This window comes from Palaemon carinicauda, chromosome 9 (assembly GCF_036898095.1).
Source record: "Palaemon carinicauda isolate YSFRI2023 chromosome 9, ASM3689809v2, whole genome shotgun sequence".
Taxonomy (NCBI): domain Eukaryota; kingdom Metazoa; phylum Arthropoda; class Malacostraca; order Decapoda; family Palaemonidae; genus Palaemon; species Palaemon carinicauda.
In genome coordinates, this window is record NC_090733.1 from 161,428,238 (window position 1) to 161,452,128 (window position 23,891).

At 46.5% G+C, this 23,891-nt stretch overlaps 1 long non-coding RNA gene and 3 other non-coding genes across 4 annotated transcripts in view; 3 read left to right on the forward strand and 1 right to left on the reverse strand.

Moving 5' to 3' along the window:
- The window catches only part of LOC137647323 (uncharacterized), a 151,762-nt gene that overhangs the window by 47,081 nt on the left and 80,790 nt on the right, over positions 1–23,891 (forward strand). The gene's annotated exons all lie outside the window — the stretch shown is intronic.
- On the forward strand, positions 1,945–2,026 carry TRNAL-AAG (transfer RNA leucine (anticodon AAG)). The gene has a single exon. It is a non-coding gene; the product is annotated as a tRNA-Leu (tRNA).
- Positions 22,193–22,274, forward strand: TRNAL-AAG (transfer RNA leucine (anticodon AAG)). The gene has a single exon. It is a non-coding gene; the product is annotated as a tRNA-Leu (tRNA).
- TRNAE-CUC (transfer RNA glutamic acid (anticodon CUC)) lies at positions 23,326–23,397 on the reverse strand. The gene has a single exon. It is a non-coding gene; the product is annotated as a tRNA-Glu (tRNA).

The window sequence follows — 23,891 nt, forward strand, 5'->3', positions numbered from 1 at the left end:
TTTATTAGGGGTTGTTACTTTGGCAAAGCTGAAATGACGAGCCATTAAAATTTGAGCTAGGGTTAACTACCCATTCCGTTAGTTAGCGGGCATAGGGGGTTTAGCTTGCTACCGCTTCCTCTCACACATCTGTGATTTAGCTCACTTTGCTTTTGGCTCAGATGGTGAACGGTCATTGCAGTTCTCCATCCTCGCCTAATTTGTACTGCTATTAATTACTTTTGTTTGTGCTTTCTCTTTGTTAGTGTGTGTGTGTTAGTTGACTTCTGCCGACCATGTGAACCTGCCCTGGACTTGACAGCCAGCCCTGCAGTACCTTCATGTTGGCCATGGACACTGATCGTCACACCCTTTGTCCCGCCTGCAGAGGTCAACGGTGGCATAGAGATAACAAGTGTAGTGAGTGTCGGGAGTGGTCTGCCTCCTATTGGGAAAGGTTTGGGCGCCAGCGGAAAAAGATGTCAAAGCGGGATATTTCTACTTTGAAGATTTCTTCGAAAGGGAAAATACCCAAGGCTGCTGCTTCCGCTTCCCGACCTTCCTCCGAAGCTCCTACTTGATTGGCCTCCTGCAAGAGACTGTTGAATAGTAGCGTAGGCCCTTTAATTGTTGGTCAACCCCAATCCTCAAGAGATGGTGTTGCTTTCCCTATCGAAGCAGCCCCACCTCTGTCCCCCGATGAGGCCATGTGCCTTTCTCCTGTTGTTTAGGTGTTGTCGGCCTTGGGGCTTCCAGGTCTGCCCTCCAAGGACTCCTTGCTGCAGCTCATCATCTGTGGTGCTAGTGGGCAGTCTTCGTCAGCTTCGACGGTGGAACTTTTGTCGTTTGTCGTGTTGTCTGAGGCTGCTTCTGCTGCTGATGCCGACGCCTCTGCTTGTTCAGCGTCTTCTGCTGCGGCTGCCAATGCCCCTGCCTCTTCAGCTGTTGCTGCTGACTACGCTTCCCCCATTCCTGATCATCCTTCTAAGGGGAGCTAAGTCTCTCGCCTGTCTCTCCTGCAAGTGTTTCTCCTCCTCTGAGGAGTTCACTCATAGAGGACTGCTGCTTCTAAAGGTCAGCTTGCTTATCCACTGGCCCCCAGAGGGCTTCAGTAATCTCGCAGAGCTCGCCCTCCTTTTTGCCTTGGAGGTCTCCCTTCGCCATTGGTGAAAAGGCGCCTCTTCGGCTCTTCAGCCTCGTCTTCGCAGCCTTCCCTCGCCGAGGAGCCTCCTCTTCCGTCCTTTCCTTGCCCTCGACCTTTGCTCATTCCTGCACCTTCTGACGATGCTGCCGCTAGTCCTTGGATTTCGGTCTTGAACTCTTCTAAGGATCGCTCGCAATTCTCAACGGTGGATGTTCGCCCTTCCAAAGAGCACATCCCTGTTCCTGACATGCCTTCATCGTTCCTGTCACGTGATGTTGCAGAACATCCCTCGCCCTCGAGAACGCACCTTCCTTCTCAGTTGGTGAGAGCACCAGCACTCCCCAACAGCTCGTTGGTGCTCTCCAGCACACCGACACTTTCCAGCGCCTCAACGCTCTCCAGCGTATCAGCGCTCTCCTACGCTTCATCGCTGGCACTCTCCAGCTCGTTCTTGCCGTTCAAAACGCCAGCATTTGCCGGCTTGCCAGCTGATATACATTCGCCAGCGCACCTGCGCTCACCAGTGCGACAGCGCTCTCCTGCACTCCAGCGCTCTCCAGTTTATAAGTGCTCTCCTGCGCATCAGCGCTCTCCAGCTCTCAAGCGCGCTCCCCAGCGACAGCACTCTCTTATGCGCTATCGTTCCCCAGCGACAGCATTCTCTTGTGTGCTATCGCTCTCCAACTCGTTGGTACAGTTTTGTTTTTGGTTTAATGATCATATTTAGGCAATGGATACCAAACAGTTTCTAATAAGAAATTTAGACGGACTGGTTATAGAAGCATCTAAGACCAATTGGCTCTCTGAAACGTGCTTCACAAGGTAGCGTGGCCGAGCGGTCTAAGGCGCTGGTTTAAGGCACCAGTCTCTTCGGAGGCGTGGGTTCGAATCCCACCGCTGCCATGAGATTTTACTCAAAACATAATGAATCCTTTCGTAATGCAGATTCTGATTAGAGGGTTAACTAACAATCCATTGTTAGATCTCAACAAAAAGCACAAAAGGGGTTGGATTGAATGAGTTTAAATTGAAAAAGATAGATTTACCCTTCAAGTACAGTAGTATACAGTGCAGTACTGTAAAGTATTATAAGAATTATGCCATATAAAATTCAGAGATAACACTTCAGAGCAGTACATTGTAGGTGTATTATGCCGGGAATCGAACCTGGGCCTCGCGGGTGAGAGCTGCGTATCCCAGCCCCTAGACCACGTGGGATATGGTCTTCCATTATAGAAAGAAGATAAGTGAAGAATATTTGATCATTATCTATGTATGTATTTCGTGGGATCACTTTGGCCTTTGTATTAGATAGAGCAGTGGTTCCCAAACTATCTTACCTGACGCCCCCTTTTTGCTTCCAGTAGACCTGTACGCCCCCACTCCTCTCTTTTTTTATATGAAATGATGTCTTACATTTATTTCTTAGCATTGCACAGGAAAGCAGATTTCTGTTTGTATTACATTTTAATAATGAAAGCCACTCATACAAATAATAGTACATTCCAGTAACTAAAAACGAAACATTTGGTTCAAAGTGAGCGAAAAAAAGTTTGAACATTAGCAAATTTTATTATTCTATTAAACAAGTAATTTCAAGCAGATGACTTCACGCCCCTCTTGTATCGTGCTCACGCCCCCCTAGTGGGGCGCGCCCCCCAGTTTGGGAACCACTGAGATAGAGTAACCTCTTGTAGGCTGTTTCACTGAGATAATATCAAGTGATGTGTCACAGAATGTATGCTTTGCCTGGAATTCAGTTACAGTATAGTACTGCATATCCTTTAGTACCTAATATATTGAGAATTAGGATTATAATTTATTTACCATAGATGGAAAATAGAATGATTATTGTCTGTTGAGCTGTTGAGTAAAGGAATTGCAAAATAATGATTAATATCAATGTTTGTTCCGTAACTGGAATACAAACCACGCTATTTAATAGGGGTATTACTTTCGGCGTAGCTGAAATGACGAGCCATTAATTTTTAACAAGGGTTTACTACCCACACCGCTAGTTAGCGGGGGTAGGGGAGGGTAGCTTGCTCCGCCCCCATCTCACACACCTGTGCTTGAGCTCACTTTGCTCTCAGTTTGGATGGTGTTCAGACGTGTCCGCTCTAATTCTCGCCATCATTTGGCAGCCATTTAATTGCTTTTTGTCTTTTCTTTTTCTAGTTCTGTATATGTGAAGTTGGCCTCTGCGATCATGCGCACCTGCCCTGGGTTTCCCGACCGCCCCTGTGGAACATTCATGTCGGCGGTCAAGACTGATTCTCACACCTTTTGTCCTTCCTGTAGGGGCCAACGGTGTGATAGCAACAACAGGTGTAATGAGTGTAGGGAGTGGTCTACTTCCCAGTGGGAGAGGTTTTCGCGGCGACGGAAGTAGAAGTCCAGACGGGATATTTCTCCTTCGAAGGTTTCTTCGAAAGGAGAAAAACCCAAGGCCTTTTCTTCCATTGCCCAAACCTCCTCCGAAGCTCCCACTCGGTCGGTCTCTTTCGAGAGACCGTCGAGTGGGAGCGTAGTCCGATGTATTGTTTACCAACCTCGGCACTCGAGACATGACGTTGCTTCCCCTAGCGAAGCAGCTCCACCTCTCCCTCTGGGAGAGGATATGTCACTAACCTCCTTATTTCAGCTTTGGTCCTCCTTGGGGCTTACGGGTTCACCCTCCAAGGAGGTTTTGCGTAACTACATCTGATTGGGTGCCACTGTCAAGCAATCGTCATCACCGTCAGAGGTTGATCCTCTCTCTTGTCGACGTTGTGGTGTCAAAGGTATCCAATGCGGTATCACCCATCACCTCTGCCTCTCCAAACTCTACGGTAGCTGACGGCTTAGTTTCTCCCATTCCTGTTTAACCTACGAGGGAGAAATAAGTCCATCGTCAGTCTCTCCTGCTAGTGTTTCTTCCCCTAGGGGGAGCTCACTTACAGACACTCCTCTTCGGAGGACTGCAGAAAGTCAGCTTACTGATCCAACGGCCTCCAGAGGGCACATTCGTCGAAAGGCTCGCCTTCCTCTTCACCTTATAGGCCTTACTTCACTTGCGGTGAGGAGGCGCCTCTTTGGCTCAACATCTTCGATGCAGTCCACCGCAGAGGAGCCTCGAGACCAATCATCCATCACTGCTCCTGCACTGGTCCTGGACCTTTCTGCAGATCGTTCACGATCTCCTTCGGTGGATGGTCGTCCTTTTAAAGGACACGTCGACCTTCCATCCGACAGATCTGCCGTCACCATTTCTATGTGGACCTAACAAGGCTCCACCTAAACACACTATTGCGCGCCAACCACATACGAGCTATGCGCCACGAAAGCTCCTTAGTAGCTCGTCAGGCCCCATCACTAAACCCTAACACAGGACATCAAGGGCGTATGCGCCAACACGCGCATATGCTCCAACAGGAGCATAGCTCCATCATGCGCTATGCGCGCCCTCATGTGCATATGCGCGCCCTCATGCGTATATGCGTGCCCTCATGCGCATATGCGCCCACGTCCTCCTGCGTGCCAGGTCTTGCCTGCGCGCCCTGCGCTTACGCGCCAACATTCTCCTACGCTCCCGCGCCCAGCTGCACACCAACACTCACCTGCGTGCCATCAACCTCCTGCGCAATGGCGCTCTTCTGCATGCCAGCGCTCTCCCGAGCGCCATCAGTCTCCTGCCCGCTTGCCTACGCGCCTACCATCCAGCTCTCCTGCGCGCCATGCTGCGCATCATCATATGGGCCAGGAAAAACCTGCGCGCCAACGATCTACTGAAAGTAGTACTTCTGGGAAGTCAGCAAGGCTGGCTTCTCCCACGTGGCAACCAGTACCATCGCGCCAGCGCTCACCTGCGTGCCAGCCTTTTCCCGCACGCATCCGCAAGGATACGCGCGCGCACTGCGCATACTCGCCCATCCTCAACAAAGGATGCACGCCAACATTCTCTTGCGCTCCCTCGCGCCCCACATGATTCAACTGCGCGTTCACGCGCAAGGGATCTTTCTCCTGCGCACGCGCCCTACAGCTGGTATAGATGCGAGTGAACTCTCACCCGCGCGCCCGCACACTCACTGTATTAATCCTGCGCGCCCGCGCGAATACTCTCCCGTACGTGCGCTCGCCAACAGTCTCCCGCACACGCGCCTGCGCGCCAACAGTCTCCCGCACGCGTGCCCGTCCGCGAACAGTCTCCCACGCGCGCGTGACAACAGTCTCCCGCGCTCGAGCCCCGATATTCACCCTCGCGCAAGCGGCATTATTCTCCCCTCGCGCGAGCGCCATTATTCTCCCCTCGCGCGAGCGCCATTATTCTCCCCTCGCGCGAGCGCCATTATTCTCCCCTCGCGCGAGCGCCATTATTCTCCCCTCGCGCGAGCGCCATTATTCTCCCCTCGCGCGAGCGCCATTATTCTCCCCTCGCGCGAGCGCCATTATTCTCCCCTCGCGCGAGCGCCATTATTCTCCCCTCGCGCGAGCGCCATTATTCTCCCCTCGCGCGAGCGCCATTATTCTCCCCTCGCGCGAGCGCCATTATTCTCCCCTCGCGCGAGCGCCATTATTCTCCCCTCGCGCGAGCGCCATTATTCTCCCCTCGCGCGAGCGCCATTATTCTCCCCTCGCGCGAGCGCCATTATTCTCCCCTCGCGCGAGCGCCATTATTCTCCCCTCGCGCGAGCGCCATTATTCTCCCCTCGCGCGAGCGCCATTATTCTCCCCTCGCGCGAGCGCCATTATTCTCCCCTCGCGCGAGCGCCATTATTCTCCCCTCGCGCGAGCGCCATTATTCTCCCCTCGCGCGAGCGCCATTATTCTCCCCTCACGCGAGCGCCATTATTCTCCCCTCGCGCGAGCGCCATTATTCTCCCCTCGCGCGAGCGCCATTATTCTCCCCTCGCGCGAGCGCCAATATTCTCCCCTCCCGCCATTATTCTCCCCTCCCGCCATTATTCTCCCCTCGCGCCATTATTCTCCCCTCGCGCCATTATTCTCCCCTCGCGCGAGCGCCATTATTCTCCCCTCGCGCGAGCGCCATTATTCTCCCCTCGCGCGAGCGCCATTATTCTCCCCTCGCGCGAGCGCCATTATTCTCCCCTCGCGCGAGCGCCATTATTCTCCCCTCGCGCGAGCGCCATTATTCTCCCCTCGCGCGAGCGCCATTATTCTCCCCTCGCGCGAGCGCCATTATTCCCCCCTCGCGCGAGCGCCATTATTCCCCCCTCGCGCGAGCGCCATTATTCCCCCCTCGCGCGAGCGCCATTATTCCCCCCTCGCGCGAGCGCCATTATTCCCCCCTCGCGCGAGCGCCATTATTCCCCCCTCGCGCGAGCGCCATTATTCCCCCCTCGCGCGAGCGCCATTATTCCCCCCTCGCGCGAGCGCCATTATTCCCCCCTCGCGCGAGCGCCATTATTCCCCCCTCGCGCGAGCGCCATTATTCCTCCCTCGCGCGAGCGTCAATATCCTCCCTCGCGCGAGCGTCAATATCCTCCCACGCGCGAGACTACTGAACTACGCACGGCAAGGTCGCCATCGCCTCCTTCCCCTCCCCGCAAGCGCATACCGCCGCGCATTGTGGGAGAAGGGAAATATCCAGAGGGGTCCAGGATCCCAAAGCCACCACAGGCGAACCCACCAATAATGGGGACTCCTCCCAGGGATCCTTCAATCCCTGTCCCTTCAAGGGGTATGTCTGACAGCGCATCTGTCAGCCAACAGCCCTGGTTCAGTGCACTGATCAGAGCCGTAACGCAGGCTTTCAAGCCTGTCTTCTCTGAATTGGGACACAGAACCATGGCTTCTTCTACCCCTTTGAAGAGAAAAAGAGGAGTTCCATACGCGGTCACTTCCCCAAGGGCGAAACTGACTCCACGCAGACCTTTGAGGCAGGTTCCTTCTTTTCCTCACTCTGCCTCTCCTTCCCTTTCGGACGAAGATTTCCCGTCCCCAAGGGAATGACGCGAAGAGAGACTTTACCCTATCGCACCAATGGGGGAAACCTTTCCTCGCGCCGAGGGGTCTACTCAGTCGCGGATTGAAAGGAACATGCTACCCTCGTCAATGTTGGAGTCCTACATCCTTCCCAGGAAGGAATCTAAGGACTCTAAAACATTGCCGAAGTCCTCTACTAGGATTAGGATGGAGCCAGCTAGCCACTCAGGGAATATCCGCGACTCTCCCCAAGAAGAGCCTTTGGGGATAGAAGGAGACTTTGCTGCAAGTCCTACAGCAGGAGGAGACCAGCAAGAGTCAGAACATGCGTTTTGGCAAGTTCTGATTCTAATGAGGGCTCTCAATGGGTTTTCCGACCCAGAGATCCCTCCTCGACACAGAAAGCCTCCAAGACCAGTGCAGCACTGCCCAAGTCTCAAGGGGTTAAGAGTACCAGGGACAAGATCTCACAAGATGTCCTTCTCCAACCGTTCCGGTGCCACCAACAAGCTCCTCCCACCTCCTCGCGTACAGCAGAGGAGGTACTTCGAGATCCGTGAGGAGCCTTGTTTAGCTCTTCCTCTTCACCACTCGCTGGAAGAGCTAACCAGGGGAGTCCCTTTGGAGAGACTCTCCAACCGGCAGGTCTCATTCTCGGCAGCCGAGATCCTCAACTAGGAGAAAGTTGCGAAGTGTGCTATGCAAGCCACAATATCTGGTTGGGGACCTTAGGTAGCCTGATACATTCTGAGGATTTCTCCAAAGAACGTACCAGGAATGCTATGGAAACCTTCCTTCTCTCAGGTACTCGCACGATCAAGTTTCTGGCTCACCAAGTCTCGAACTTGTGAGCATATACCATCCTAAAACGTCGGGATGCAGTAGCTAAGAGATTCCATTAGAAGGTCCCTAGCACCGAGATCAATAGGCTTAGACATTCCTCCCTAGAGGGATCCGTCTTGTTCGAGCCTAAGGATGTGGAACATGGGGCTGAGAGGTGGAGGAAGTCTCATCAAGACTCCCTCCTTCATAGGGCTTTAACATCCAAGCCCTATAAGCCTCCAGCACCACAGCATTCCCGTCCAGTCAAGACCACTAAGACAACAACAGTAGCGAAGACCTTGGTGTCAAAGTATGGAAAGGCAAAAAGTCCTTCAGGGGAGGCAAGAATCCTAGAGGGAGCAGCCGAGGCTGCAAACGCTAGGATAGGCAGTACCCCTGCATGTCCACCAGTGGGGGGATGCCTACAAAGTTGCTCAAACAGGTGGAAGCAACTCGGGGCCAATTCCTGGACAATCTCTGTGATCAGTCTAGGATACCGCGTCCTGTTCATAACACCTCTACCTCCCCTAACAACGAATCCAGTGTCATTGAACTCCCTTGCCATGGGATCGGCAAGGAGGCAAGCCCTTCGGGCAGAAGTCCAGACCCTGTTGAAGAAGGGCGCTCTCCAAGAGGTCTTCGACAGATCTCCAGGCTTCTTCAGTCGACTCTTTCTTATAAAGAAGGCGTCTGGACCTCTCAGCTCTGAACAAGTTTGTCAAACAAACTCCGTTCAGCATGGAGACGCCGGACACAGTCGGACTAGCAGTAAGACTGCAAGACTTCATATGCACACTGGACGTAAAGGACGCTTAATTCCAGACCCCAGTCCATCCGTCTTCAAGGAAGTACTTAAGATTCAGCCTAGACAACAGAAAGTACCAGTTCAAGGTGCTGTGCTTCGGTCTCTCCACATCACCACAATTCTTCAACAGAGTGTTCACCCTAGTATCATCTTGGGCACACAGGATTGGCATCCGTCTCCTCCGTTATCTGGACGACTGCTTAATCCTAGCAGACTTGGTGTCAACCCTTCTTCAACACCAAGACAAACTTCTGAGACTTTGCCAAGATCTGGGGATCATGGTAAATCTCGAGAAGTCTTCACTGCTTCCCACTCAAAGACTGGTATACCTAGGCATGATTATAGACACCACTCTCCACAAAGCCTTCCCATCAGACGACAGGATAGCAAGGCTGAGGAAGGTCGCAAGACCTTTTCTCAGACGAGAAGAACTTCCTGCCCAATCGTGGTTACGTCTCCTCGGTCACCTTTCATCGCTAGCCCGTCTAGTTCCCAATGGTCACCTCAGGATGAGATCCCTCCAGTGGCGACTCAACTCCCGGTGGAATCAAGCTTACGACTCCCCAGACATCCAGATCCCCATGGGACCTGCGGAACTGACAGATCTCCAGTGGTGGGTGGCAAACGAGAACCTACGAAAAGGAGTGGATCTTCTCGTCCTCCCCCAGGATTTGATGCTGTTTTCGGACGCTTCAAAAAAAAAAAAAGGGGGGGAGGGGGGCACGTGCTGCACCATACGACTTCAGGCCATGGTCAGAGTCAGAAAAGTACCTCCACATAAATCTCCTAGAGATGAAGGCCATCTTTCTGGCCCTTCAACAGTTCCAACAGTACCTGGCAAGTCACTCTGTGGTGGTGATGAGCAACACCACAGTAGTGTCCTACATCAACAAACAAGGAAGTACTTTTTTGCAGCAACTATCCCATCTAGCAGTAGAGATACCGAGATGGGCTGAAATCCACTCGATACCACTATCGGCACGCTTCATTCCGGGCAAAAGGAATGAGCTTGCCGATAACCTGAGCAGAGCATCTCAGGTAGTGAGTACCGAGTGATCTTTGGATCATCTAGTAGCCAACAAAGTTCTGACCTTATGGGGTTCTCTGACCGTGGACCTCTCTGCAACGGCCCTGAACTTCAGGCTCCCGCTGTACTGTTCCCCAGTCCTAGACCCCAAGGCTCTTTGGCAAGATGCCTTAACAACGGTGGGACCGCATTGACGTTTACGCCTTTCCCCCCTTCTGTCTGATGAGGAGGGTACTCAACAAGACCAGAATGTCGGTCAATCTTTCAATGACCCTCATAGCTCCGCTATGGCATCACGCAGAATGGTTCCCAGACCTTCTGCAACTCCTAACGGAACCACCAAGAGAACTCTCTCCACGACACGATCTACTCAAACAACCACATGCCAACATCTTCCACAAAGCTGTAGCTTCACTACGGCTTCACGCCTGGAGACTATCCAGCATCTCTCTGAGAGACGATTTTCGCAACTTGTATGTCTGGACACCTGCGAAAATCTTCAGCAGCAGTCTACCAGGCAAAGTGGAAAGTCTTCTGTGGTTGGTGTCGTGGAAGGGGTATCTCTCCACTCGATGCCACTATTCCAACAATAGCGGAGTTCCTCGTGTATTTGCGTGAAGAAATGCGCCTTTCAGTCTCGGCAGTGAAAGGCTATCGCTCAGCCTTAATTCTCGCCTTCAGGCTGAAAGGAATGGACATTTCCTCATTGCTAGAACTTTCTCTACTCATACGTAGTTATGAACTTACCTACCCTCAGTCGGAAGTGAGACCTCCCCCATGGAACGTGGTTCGAGTTCTCAGGTCTCTGAAGAGACCTCTCTATGAACCATTATGCCAGGCATCAGTTCACCACTTAGCCTGGAAGACGGTATTCCTGCTAGCTTTGGCCTCGGCCAAGCGAGTCAGCGAACTTCATGGTCTCTCGTATGACATTGCCCATTCAAGGGGATGGGGGGAGGTAATGTTCAGCTTCGTCCCTGAGTTTACTGCCAAGACTCAGAATCCAGGAGTAGCAGATCCTAGATTCGACTCCTTCCGGATTTCTAGTCTCCGTACTGTAACAGATGACCCAGACCATCTCTTACTATGCCCAGTAAGGAGCTTGAGGCTGTACCTCAAGAGAACAGCCGCAGCCCGTCCTCGTGTGCCAGCACTATTCGTCAACGCAGGAAGGACTAAGAGGAGGGTCACCAAGAACACCATCTCTGCATGGATTCGCAGGGTCATTGGCCTGGTACTGAATCCAGACCCTCCTCCGTCACGTCGCACCAGAGCACATGATGTCAGGGGCATAGCTACGTCCCTGGCCTTCAAAAGAAATTGTTCAGTGACGCAGGTTATTCAAGCTGGGGTGTGGAAACATCAAACAACGTTCACATCCCACTACCTGCAAGACGTGACCCACAGGAGACTCGATACGTTCTCTATCGGTCCTGTGGTGGCTGCACAACAACTGGTTTAAAACCTCAAGCTCCTTATTGGACAAGAAGCAGAAGGTTGAGGGCATTGTTACCCAGTTTTAGTCTGCGTGTATAAAAAGGTTTGACTGGCCCTTATTCTTTTGTTCATCATCCCTTCTCTTGGGGAAAGCAGCATCCTGGGTTCTCTGCTTAGCTGACCTCAAACCACTGCAGGTAAACTATGCTCCCTTGTGTTGCTAGTATTAAGATTAATACTGTACTGTTACGTCCCCATACCCTGACGAGGTGGTATTGGGAAAGTCCTAGTCTACAAGTTTCCATCTAAAGAACTTCAGAACAACTTTCTAGGACGAGTCACACTTCATACCTTCACACACAGCTTGCGTAGCTGCAGACCTTGCGTAGCAAGGTTCTAGCGAGATGCAGGGACTCCTTATTTTATTGAGTGCTTACACACTCAAGTAAGGAGTCCCCGGCCAAAGCCAGAAGCCAGACTGGCTGGGACGTTCACCCTTCCTAATGGGTGAGTCACCCCTATTAAATAGCGTGGTTTGTATTCCAGTTACGGAACAAATGACAAATTTGTAGATAATTTGTATTTTTCCTAACTATACAAACCTTAGCTATTTAACCAAACTTGCCCACCAGCCCTATCCCCCTTGAAGTCCTACCTCCAAGCAAAGTGAGCTCAAGCACAGGTGTGTGAGAGGGGGTGGGGTAGCAAGCTACCCTCCCCTACCCCCGCTAACTAGCGGTGTGGGTAGTAATCCCTCGTTAAAAATTAATGGCTTGTCATTTCAGTTACGCCAAAAGTAATACCCCTATTAAATAGCTAAGGTTTGTATAGTTAGGAAAAATACAAATTATCTATGAATTTGTCATACTAAGCCTAATTTTATTGGGTTTTTACATCATGATACTCCACAAAATGGGGAATATGTTATATAATTCATATATTTCCAGAGCTTCTAATACTATTCAAAAAGATGTTTGAATCTGTGTGAAAACTTATTTGTAGATCCAATACCCTATTGATTTCCAGTTTAACATTGCAGGTTAGCCTTTTGGTAACAACAATATTTATTTTCAGTTGAGAAACTTGAGATTTGACCGCAACCAGCATAAGAACACATTAATTCTGATAGATTAGCAGGAACATTTGAAGCCAATTGGCTGTCTGATAGGGCTTCCTGAGGTAGTGTATCCAAGCAGTGTAAGGCACTGGTTTAGGGCACCAGTCTTTAGGGGCATGACTTCCTCATGAAGATTGATATCTGTAAGGTTATGTATAGAAAATTTATTGAGATATCAAATCTGAGTGGTGTAGAAACTAAAGCCGGACATACACGCAGAGGACTGACTGTACGGTTTGTCTTGCAGGACTGGAGTGGCACTCCTGTCCTGTGATAAATGCCCCCACACGCTACAGACTGGCCTGCTCAGGTCAAGAAGATTGGGCACCCAGGATTAGACCTAAATGATTACATTTTTGGTACTTGTTAACCAAATTTGGTACATTATGGGGTATCAAGTACAATTGGTAGCCTACATCTAATTTTGTAAATACCAAATCTTGGGTTCTTTTTCCTTTTTTTTTCTTTTTTACTTAATATAAATCTGACTTGAAATAATATGAAGGAACGTGATACGAATTAACTGTCGGCTTCTAAATGGCAATGATTTGTCCACTACGGTGTTAATGTATTTCTTTCTCTTAAAGTCACTATAGGACTACTTTTTCCATTTATCCCTCCTAATCTAAGTTTCCAAATGTCTCCTGGGTGAAATATACTAAAGGATTTTTGGGCCTTACGGAGATTATCTCATGGTGAAGCACTACCGCACTTTTAATTAGGCGTACATGTTTTCTTATTAGTTTATAGAAATTTTAAAAGGATTGTGTTTATGTAGGCAGAGAGAAAATGTACATAGGTTAGTAAAATTATCGGTAGCTATTTAATTTATCCTCTATCCATATCTTACATCTTGGTTTTTTTTTCCCACAAAGGGAATTCATAACTCTTAATCAGAATGTTCATTTTTTCCCCTCGTCTCAGTATCTGCTTATTATCAGAATACAAGATACTATTGCACGTAAAAGGGATTTTGATGAAGGAAAAATCTGTTTCTGGGGAGAGACCTGTGATGCCCGGTTAAGAAGTCCTTCTTTCTACTTTTTCTGATATAAATCTTCCAAATATACCAGAGAAAAATAAAAGCATGGAATGCAGAGGTTACTACCCTCGCGCGAGCACCTCGTGAATGTCGTGTATACATCAGGGTCGTGTGAAAACCACTATTCACAGGCTGTCTTCCAATTAGATAACTCCTTCATCAAAGGGAAGGGCCGTAACAAAGACCCCAGAAACCACACTTGTACCACGCCACCGTCACCCACTCGAACGCCTTCTAGGTCATCCTTCTGCAAGAACATATGGCTTGGGAAGGAAAGGGTCGGTCCGTACAAAAATAACCGGGAAGGGTTTCACCGGGCGTCACAGGTCTCTCCCCAGAAATAGATTTTTCCTTCGTCAAAATCCCTTTTCTGGGTTGACCTGTGACGGCCGGTGAAAATGTACCAGAGAATGCCTTCCAAGCCCAATAAAGTAATAACATAATGAGGAGAATACAATCACCATGTACGACAATGATATAATATAATAATGTAAGTAAACGTCCAATTACCAACTAGCCAAATGACATAGGGAACGTAAGGCTAAATAACTATGACGACAAGGAATCAACTGAGTGTCGAATCGCAAAAGGCATCAAACCTTACATGTCTAAGCATATCTAAACATTAAAGGAACGGTAACTACAATAACAGTTAAACCATAGGAATTAAACATGGCAAATATCATAGGGCTATCGAACTACCCAAGAGAGTGGCGACGTGGTGTGAGTGGCGGATAGGAGGGAGAAGAGAAGAGATGGAAGAAAGGAAGAAGAGATTAATGGGGAGGGATAAGGCTCCCCGCTGCCATTGTCGGGTATTTAAGTGCCTGTAAGATCTTTAGATAGTGGCGTTTGACAACCATAGGGGATTTCCAACCCGTATATTTTTTAAAATCATCAAAGTCCCTGTTCTGGAAGTAATTGATGGAGGTATCTACTGTCCGTATATCATGAGCCTGGGGAAATGATTCCGGATTAGTATGTTTAAAGAAGTAGATGATTTGTTGCCTGATACCGTGAATGGAAATAGTACCTCCTTGTTCCCTGATAACCAAGGGGCCAGACGAGCGGGTGGCAGTTCTAGCTAAAAAGGCCGTGAGAGTAGTGACTAGACACAGAGAAAAGATCCTGGGGAAGAAGAATAATCTTCCGAGGGGAGCACCTATTTTGCGGATCCTCATTTTTTAGCTAGGAAAGCTTTGTCTGGAGAAAGGAGTACTTCGGCTGAAGGGAGGAAATCTATATTTTCCGGGTTTTGTGAGAGAGCTGCTAGTTCTGATATTCCATCACCTGAGGCCAAAGCCGTTAGAAATAAAGTCTTCCTAAGAAGAGTGATATAAGAGCAGGATTCATTGTCCGTGTCCGTCGCAAGTTTGAGGACACCGTTCAGAGACCAAGAATCCTTTTGTGGCCGAACCGAAGGTTGAAGCCTAGCACATGTTTTTGGAATACAGTACATGAGAAATAGGAATCAGCTAGGTTAATGTTGAACCCAATAAGGAAGATCTTCTTCAAAGCTGACTTGATGGTGGTTAAAGTGCTAACTGTTAGGCCTTTGCCAAATAGGAACCTCAAGAAAGAGATGGCTATATTCGGAGACATACGAGTATGGTCTGAACTCTTAGGGAATCTGCTAGTTGTTAACGGCCGAATCATATTGGCGAATTGTCAAGTCCCTTTTGTCTGATTCGATGAATAGATCGTTTTCTGGTTCAATGTTCGCGTCTCTATGAGTTGCAAACTTCCTGTAGTCCACAGAGTTAGAGTTTTGGCTATCCTTGAGTAATCTGACACTGTGAGTTTGGATTACTTGGGTCAGTTTGGGGAACGGGATCCGGAAGGGACGGAGTTTCAACTCGAGGAGGAGAGGAAACCAACTGTTCTTGGCCAGTGAGGTGGTACTAAAGCCACTGCCCCCCGAAAGGAGCGTAGTTTGTGTAAAAGTTTCATTAGAAGATTCACTGGGGGAAATAGGTAAATCTTCTTCTAATGGTTCCAATCCTGGGGTAATGTGTCCATGGCATAAGCCTGAGGGTCCAGGGTTGGGGTCACATAACAAGGAAGTTTGTGATTCATCTGAGTTGCGAATAGATCTACCTGGAGGCCCGGAACCAGCCTGAGTATCCCCCGGAATGAAATTATGTTTAGAGACCATTCTGACTCCAGTGGTTTCGTCCTGGATAGTGAGTCCGCTCTCACATTCTGGACTCCCGCTAGGTGAGTTGCTGACAGGAACCAGTTCTTTCTTGTTGCCCAGGCGAAGATAGTGACCAGGATCTGATTCAGGTTGGGTGACTTGGATCCTCCCCTGTTGACGCAGTGTACTACGTCTGTGCTGTCTGACACTACTCTGATGTGGGTCGACCTCGGAGGAGAGAGTCTCTTCAGGGTCAAGAACACTGCCATGGCTTCGAGAACATTGATATGGGACTGTTTCATGACGGGTGACCAAGAGCCCTGAAACATCTGATGTTCGGAGTAATCCCCCCATCCACTTAGAGACGCGGCTGTATGGAATGTCACTTGTGGAGGTGGGAATTGTAGAGGAACCGATTTGGAGAGGTTCTTCGGTTCGGACCATGAGCATAGTCTCATTTTCAAGACAGAGGGGATCTTCGAGACCTTGTCTCTTAAAGGTACTGTAGCTCTCTTTCTCCAAACTCAATTGATGTCTTTGAGTTTGGCTTTAATAGGAGATCTGTTACTGAAGTGAATTGGAGAAGGCCGATGATACTTTCTAAGGCTCTTCTGGACACCTGTTTGTGTTTGAGAAAATTCTTGATCTTGGAAGCTATTCCTCTTACCTTTTTGGAAGGGAGAGACAACGTGCTTCGATAGGTCCCACTGAATGGCTAACCATTCTAAGTGGCCTGATGGTTGCAGGCGAAACTTTTGGAGATTGACCCGAAATCACAGGTTGTCGAGAAATCGAAGTACTTCCTTCGTAGCTCTGTTGCCTTCTATGGCCGACCGGGCCCAAATGAGCCAACCGTCCAGATAAGCAATGATCTGTATCTCTTGGTTCCTGAGTTGTTCTAACACTGTCTCTCCCAGTTTCGTGAATATCCTGGGATCAATGTTAAGGCCGAAGGGCATGTCTTGAACGCAAAGGCTTTCCTGCCTAGGAGGAAACCCAGATAAGAAGAGAAGTTTCGAGCTATAGGCACATGATAATAGTCGTCGGTAAGATCGACAGAGGTGGTGACGGCTCCACGGGAAAGTAAGGTCCGTACCTGAGAGATAGTCAACATCCGGAACTTGTCGCAGAGAATGTAAGAGTTTAGCTTTGACAAGTCCAGGTCCACTCTCAATGCCGACAAGCCTTTCTTCGGAATTGTGATCAGGCGGCCTTGGAACTTCAGTGATCGGTCCCGTTTGATTGCTTTCTTCTTGAGTAACTCTGTGGTGTACTCTTTTAGGATGGGAGTGGATTTCTGGGAGAAGGTCACTGGTGGAGGAGGAGGACCTTGTGGCCATTTCCACCCCAAGCCTTTAGAGATTATGCTATGAGCCCACGGACCGAAGGTCCAATGGTCTCGAAAGTGGTAAAGTGTCTCCCCTACCGGGACCACCTCGTTGTGAGGGAGTGAATCTAGGTCCTTTCCTTCCCCGAGCCCCCTTTTTCCTAGGTCTGCCTCGATGGCGAAACTGTCTTCTACTCCTGTACCTTCCTCTCTGGTGTCCACGAAAGGAGCCTGAGGGTTTGGAGCTAGGGCTGTATGCAGGCGAGGACATCCAAACGGGGTTGGGCTGTGTACCTGGGGAATCAGTGAGGTAGACCACCTGATGAGGGGGATTCGGATGCATAGACGTCGAATCAGAGGAAGACTGTGAAGACGAGTGGGTAACTGACTATTGATGGCAGTGACCCCGGTTCGTTTTGTAGAGGGTAACTCTCTGCTTCTTCTTGAAGAAAGCTTGCTTTTGGTCTTCGACCTTCTTTTTGGCTGTGAGGCCCCGCCTCACCTGCAATTTTGGTTTGCTCTCGTATCATCTTGTAGAACCTTGTTCACCTCCTCCTGAGGGAAGAGGGTTTTACCCCAGCAGGAGGAAGCTATCAGCCTGCTCGGTTCATGTCTGATAGAGGCCTCAGAAAGAACGTATTTCCTACAACTAACCCGAGCAGACCACAAAGCGTGTAGGTCGAATTGGTAGGACAGAGATTGGTTCCTCATGAATATCCGAAACAAAGTCTCAGTGGGATAAATCGAGGCTAGGGACTCCCCGAGGTGGGGTCCGTCTCTTTAAGAGCCGGCATAGCCGAACCTTCTTTGACAGCTTGAATAGTAAGACCTGTCAATTTATCCGTAATAGGCAAGGTAATAATGAGAGCAGTTGTAGATATGGCGTAGGCCCCATTGTGTGGGGTGAGCCTGGAATTAGCGTACCCCCAGACCGACAACATCCTGGTCCAGACAGATCGGGCCTGCTCTTTAGGAAATATTACTGTTACCTTCGGTACCTTGTCTAACCTAACCAAGGCATGCTCTTTCAATCGAACGAATCCGTTGAATGGGAATTCTAGTCCCTGAGAGTAAATTCTAGGACCTCCAGAGGGCGGACGTCTATGCCATCCAGAGTTATGGTACCATCTATATATGGGACATGTAAGGCAAATTTCTATGTGTTGTTTTTATCGAAGGAGGTTACTTCGATGCGTCTGGGGCTGTAGGGGGAGACATCCGAGTTCCTGAACGGATCAGATTCGCCGCCATATCTTTGAGCTCCGTCATAGCTCCTTGGCTTGCCCTAGAATGTGTTGTATCTGCTCTTTAACCCTATCCCTGACTTTTAGCAGTCACGGTTTTATGCAAGGTAATATGAACATCAGGATCCTTTGAGGCTCCTAGGCCGGTGACGCAGATAATGGCAAAGCTGAAGGCTCAAAACTCATCACCACCTACCTGCCCGTCCATGGGGTCGACGTCCAACCCTAGAGAGGACACGCCAAGGAGATAGGGCCCGCCAGATGGAGCATTCCTTCCAAATCTTGATACCCAAGGTCGGAGAGCCGCTCTTGCAGGCCGGAGAGATTCATCATCATCCTGAAAGAAGTGAGGAGATTAGTGATGAAGGAGAAGACCGTTCTCCTCAATAAGCAATGTATACATAAATCCAGAACAAATTAAATCATCGCTAAAGGATACCAAAACGAAACAAATTAGAACCAACTTACATCATCGGTCAGGAGTAGGGAGGACAGCTCGTAGCAGAGCGTGCATGACTCCGGGAACCATACCATGTAGGCGGACCTTCTGTAAAAGAAAGGAGACATAAGTCTGGATGTTCCTCGAAACTCTGGTTAGTGATCCTATTCACAGGCTGGGATCAACCAAATTATCTATAAATAATAATATATATGTTCATGTATATATTTGTACATGTATATAATACACATGTCTATATTTATGCATATATTTAATTATAAATATGTATATATATGGATAAATATCCATACAACATCGTGTTCAAATAGAAATAAATTTCTACTCAGTACTTGGGATCGAACGCTAGCCCCTTCTAATGAAAAGCCAGGTCGAAACCAACCATGCCATGAGAGGCCATTTACTGTTCCTTGAGACTCTGGTCAGTGAACAGATGAATCAATAGAAATAAATAACATTAATTATGTGTGACTAATATGATTTTCAAAATTGTTAGCTAGAGCTTCAAACTAATATACTAATATCCAGTAACCACGTAACATGTAACTATAAACCTCATCGGTAAAATAATGTTAACCCCGGTTCGGAACGTCTGAGTGATCTTTGTTGCCACCGGAGATCCGGTGACAAAGGTCCGTCATAGTGAAAACGTGAACATCAGCGGTAAGATAATATTAACCTCAAAGCTGAACGTCTGTGTGATATCCGGTTAAGCCGGAGATTCGATGAAAAAGGACCGTAATAATGAAATTGTGATTATTCATGAAAAAGGGTTCGTGTGCATAAGGCCGCAGCCGGAGTCTGAGTGCCGGATTTCACCGTTGCACTCGAAATATCTGACTAGCTCCCAACCCAATGAGTATCCATTATAGCGGAGTATAACTCAAGGCGGTGATTAATCATGAAAAAAGGTTTGCGTGCATAAGGCCGAAGCCGGATGCTGAGTGCCGGGTTTCACCGTTGCACTCCAAATATTTGACTAGTTCCCAACCCAATGAGTATCCATTATAGCGGAGTAGAACTCAAGGCGGTGAACGTTCCGAAGAGAACGGAGCTACAGGTGTCGGCATAAAGCGATCCCAAAATAATGACTCATACACTAACGGAACCTATTAATAATGCTAGCTATATTAACAGTAACCACATCAATAAAAGGTAAATACCATCAAACGTAATATCATAAACCCGGAGAAGGGGCGGAGGCAGGAATAACTCGTGATCGTATAAAACGGAAAACGGGAAAACCACCTCTCCTTACCGAGCTTAAGAAAGAAAACGAGAGAAAGGGTAACTCGTAACTGTAGTAACAGAAAACGAGCACTCTATGCTCACGCTCTCATGGTTACATTATAAAGAACCAAAGCACACAATAATATGATAAAAATAATGATAAAATTGTATTAACCAAGAACGAAAAATAACGACAACGTAACAAATAAATATAAAGATATAGCCTAAAACGAGCACCTTCCTGCTTGTACATAAACAATAACAAAGGCCAGATCGTTATTCTGCGTTCGTCCAAATTGGACTTGCTAGCAAAAAAATACCATAGTAAAAACAATAATAAAATAATGATAATAAAAATAGTCATAAAACGTAAGTGATATAACCTAGATAACAGAGTACCAGATGGGCAATATTAACTTGAAAACTACCGAAGCGAACAAAATTAAAATGGCTGCCGTCACCGAGGAAGGTCAACCCACTTCCAAAATTAAAATCCACATTACTGGAAAGAGAACAAATGCCTGGTACTGAAAAAAAAATGTCAAAACAAACTATGGTACTTAACATTGGTAAAGGTGAAGTAGCAGCGTCAGTCATGTTGAATTAACGACAATCACTTGCGAAAACACCGAGCACAAACAAATTATGACTTTGCGGGCAAGTCCAAAACAGAAGGATGTTCTAAAAGGCGTACAAGTGTGGTTTCTGGGGTCTTTGTTACGGCCCTTCCCTTTGATGAAGGAGTTATCTAATTGGAAGACAGCCTGTGAATAGTGGTTTTCACACGCCCCTGATGTATACGCGACACTCACGAGGTGCTCGCGCGAGGGTAGTAACCTCTGCATTCCATGCTTTTATTTTTCTCTGGTATATTTGGAAGATTTATATCAGAAAAAGTAGAAAGAAGGACTTTTTCACCGGCCGTCACAGGTCGACCCAGAAAAGGCAGAATACTGTGGGGTTTTAAAGACAAAATATACTATGAAAAAGGAAAGGGAATTCAAGGAAATCATAACTTGGTGAATGAAACCCTAAAACAAAGAGCAATGAAAAGCAAAATATTACAGACTTGTTTGGGAAATAGATAGTCTGTCAGGTGGAAATTTCAAATACACGTATTAAGAAATAAATAAATAGAAGTTACTCTACCAACAGATTATAAGAAAATGTCAAGAGACATAATAAATGGTAATGACTGATATTTTCTATCACTTTTAATGAAAAAAAGATTGTCGAATCTGTGTAATATAGACAAAATTTAAAGATATGTCATAAAAATCTAACCATAAATAACTTCTCAAAAGTAATGATATAAATTGCAAAAATTTTGATACAGTAATATGTCAAAAAATTGTGAAATGCAATCGGTGTATCATTATAATATAAAAAGTGTTCTGATTAAGGGACGAATTATGGAATACTGTACGCGTCAAAATAGGTGAGAAATCCAGTCGCCATGCGCAAGACACTGGTGGGGCATATTGCCAATCGCGGCGGGAACGTCCTATCCGGTCAAACATGCTGACAGGATGAGAGGACAGGATAATCGCGCTGGGATTGTCCTGTTTACCCCCTCTCCATACAGGTTAACGATTGGTGTGCATGTGCCAACCACATCAGATCAGCGCACCAGCCCTCTGCGTGTAGACCTGCTTAAGAGGTGTGTCTATTCCTCCTTTACCATACATCAATCAATGTCATATTTTGCATATAAACAAGTTGGTACAGTCAGTTTACAATTGCTCTTCCGTATACAAAAAGAGCTTCCCGTGCCGGAAATAGAACCCAGGCCTCGCGGGTGAGAGCCGCGTATCCTAGCCACTGGACCACACGGGACGTGTTCTTTCCTCTGAAAGAGGTTATAATTGTAGAACACTATATGTATACTATACAGTAGTTAATGTGTACCTCATGTCCTGTTATCACTTTGTTCTTTGAATCAAATAGTTTAATAATTGCTTTCACAATTGTTAACTGATATTTAGTGATGTATCGAAGAGTGTAAGGATCATCTGAGATTTCTATATTTTGGTGGTATCATATCTTGGTTTCAATGTTATATTGCATCTACCATATGTGAAAATTTAAGGATTGAAATTTTCATTGGACTAAAAGAATTTATGAGTTAGGGAACTGAAAAATGTTGGATTGAAATCAGTAGTATGAGGCTAAATTTCCACTTTATTTCCTAACATTATAGTGTTCCCAAAAATATTTTATACAATATACTTAAGCCAAAATTCACTGCATAGGGATGATGCTTTGAATACTTTAAAGAATTCACTTAATTTAGTATGAATATATTCCATTTATAGGTCCTATTTCTCTTTGACTTTCAATTGAAAGTTGCAGCTTAGCCATTTAGGATGGAGAGAGTACTTTTTTGGTTTAATGTTGATATTTAGGCCTTGGATACCAAACAGTTTCTACTAAGAAATTTAGACGGACTGGTTATAGAAGCATCTAAGACCAATTGGCTGTCTGAAACATGCTTCACAAGGTAGCGTGGCCGAGCGGTCTAAGGCGCTGGTTTAAGGCACCAGTCTCTTCGGAGGCGTGGGTTCGAATCCCACCGCTGCCATGAGATTTTACTCAAAATATAATGAATAATTTCGTAATGCAGATTCTGATTAGAGGGCTAACTCGTAACAATCCCTTGTTAGATCTCAACCAAAAGCACAAAATGGTTAGATTGAATAAGTTTAAATTGAAAAGATAGATTTATCTTTCAGGTAGTACTGTAAAGTATTATATGAATTGTCACATAAAATGCAGAGATAATAGTTCAAAGCAGTACATTGTAGTTGTATTCCTTGTCACATGAATCGATGTCATATTTTGCATATAAGCAAGCTATTACAATCCATTTTCAATTGCTACAATTTATCTGAAAAATAATTCCCGTGCCGGGAATCGAACCCGGGCCTGGAATTGAATTACTGTGTATCCTACAGTACCAAATATATTGAGTATTAGGATTATAATTCATTTACCATAAATGGAAAATGGAATTAGAATAATCTGTTGAATAAAGGAATTGCAAAATTAATGATTAATATCAATGTACTAAGCTTAATTTTATTGGGCTTTTACAACACGATGCCCTACAAAATGGGAAATATATTATACAATTCATATATTTCTAGAGCTATTAATATTATTAAAAAGATACTTAGATTTGTCTGAAAAGTTGTTATTTGTAGATCCAATACCCTATGATATCAGTTCAACATTGCTGGTTAGCCTTTTGGTGTCAACATTATTTATTTTCAGTGGAGAAACTTAAGATTTGACTGCAACAAGCTTAAGAACACATTAATTCTGATAGATTAGCGGGAACATTTGAAGCCAATTGGCTGTCTGATAGGGGCTTCCTTAGGTAGTGTATCCAAGCAGTATGATGCACTGGTGTAGGGCACCAGTCTCTTTAGGGGGATGACTTCCTCATGAAGATTTATATCTATAAGGTTATACTGTATATGGAAAGTTTATTGAGATAACAAATCTGAGCGGTGTAGAAACTAAGAGGTGTGTGTATTCCCCTTTCATCTTACGTCAATCAATGTTATATTTTGCATATAAGCAAGTCTGTACAATCGGTTTACTAATGCTTTTCTGTATTCGAAAAGAGCTTCCCGTGCCGGGAATCGAACCCGGGCCTCGCGGGTGAGAGCCGCGTATCCTAGCCACTAGACCACACGGGAGATGTTGTTTCATTTGAAAGAGAGGATAATTGTAGAACACTATATGTATTCTGTACAGTAGTTAATGTGTACCTCATGTCTTGTTATCACTTTGGTCTTTGTATCAAAATAGTTTTATAATTGCTTTTAGAATTTTTCACTGATATCAAGTGATGTATTGAAGAGTGTAAGAATCATTTGAAATTTCTATATTTTGGTGGTATCATATCTTGGTTTTAATATTATGTTGTATCTACCATATGTGAAAATTTAAGGAATGAAATTTTCATTGGACTAAAAGAATTTATAAGTTTGGCAACTGAAAAATGTGGGGTTGAAATCAGTACTATGAGCCTAAATTCCAAGTTTTTTTTAATATTTTGTTATTCATAAAATATTATATGATTTATTTAAAGCTATAATTACTGTATAGTGATGACGCTTTGGATATTTTTGTGAATTCACTTAATTTAGTATGAGTGTATTCCATTTTTAGGTCCCAAATCCATTTGAGT